Here is a 1,281-nt window from a genome sequence, read left to right on the forward strand (position 1 = left end):
GATGCACTTTCCTTCACAAAACTATTGGGAGCAACTGAACACCTCCCTAGGAGAATTGAGTTCCAACATGGGACAACTAAGGGTGGAGCACCAAGAACACTCCATCATCCTCCATGAAATTAGAGAAGATCAAAGAATCATGAGAGAGGAGCAACAAAGACAAGGAAGAGACATTGAGGAGCTCAAGCACTCCATAGGATCTTCAAGAGGAAGAACAAGCCGCCATCACTAAGGTGGACCCGTTCCTTAATTTCCTTGTTCTTTATTTTCCTGTTTTTCGAATTTTATGCTTATGTTTATCTATGTTTGTGTCTTGTGATCATTGGTGTCTTAGTGTCTATGCCTTAAAGTTATGAATGTCCTATGAATCCATCACCTCTCTTGAATGAAAAATGTTCTTAATTGAAAAAGAGAAGAATTGCATGAATTTTGAATTTTATAGCAGTTTAATTATTTTGATGTGGTGGCAATATTTTTGTTCTCTGAATGTATGCTTAAACAGTGCATGTCTTTTGAATTTGTGGTTCATGAATGTTGGCTCTTGAAAGAATGATGAAAAAGGAGACATGTTACTGAGGATCTGAAAAATCCTAAAAATGATTCTTGAAGCAAGAAAAAGAAGTGAATACAAAAAAAAAGGAGAAAAACGAAAAAAAAGAGGGAGAAAAGAAAACGAAAAAAAAGAGAGAAAAAGAAAGAAATAAAGTTGTGATCCAAGGTAAAAAGAGTGTGCTTAAGAACCCTCATGATCAAAGTGTGAACCCGGATCCAAAGAATTATCTTACTATGGTTCGGGGGAAATACTTGGATTTTAGTCCGGAAAGTATAAGGTTGGCATTCAAGTTGCCCATGATGCAAGGAGATGAACATCCTTACACTAGAAGGGTCAACTTTGATCAAAGGTTGGACCAAGTCCTCACAGTCATTTGTGAAGAGGGCGCCCAATGGAAGAGAGATTCAAGAGGAAAGCCGGTTCAATTGAGAAGGCATGATCTCAAACCCGTGGCTAGAGGATGGTTAGAGTTTATACAACGCTCAATCATTCCCACTAGCAACCGGTCCGAAGTTACCATAGACCGGGCTATCATGATTCATAGCATCATGATTGGAGAAGAAATAGAAGTTCATGAGGTTATAGCTCAAGAACTTTATAAGGTGGCGGACAAGTCTTCTACCTTGGCAAGGTTAGCCTTTCCTCACCTCATTTGTCACCTCTGTTATTCGGTTGGAGTTGACATAGAGGGAGACATTCCCATTGATGAGGACAAGCCCATCACTAAG

This window comes from Arachis duranensis, chromosome 7 (genome assembly GCF_000817695.3).
Source record: "Arachis duranensis cultivar V14167 chromosome 7, aradu.V14167.gnm2.J7QH, whole genome shotgun sequence".
In the NCBI taxonomy this organism is placed as follows: Eukaryota; Viridiplantae; Streptophyta; class Magnoliopsida; order Fabales; family Fabaceae; genus Arachis; species Arachis duranensis.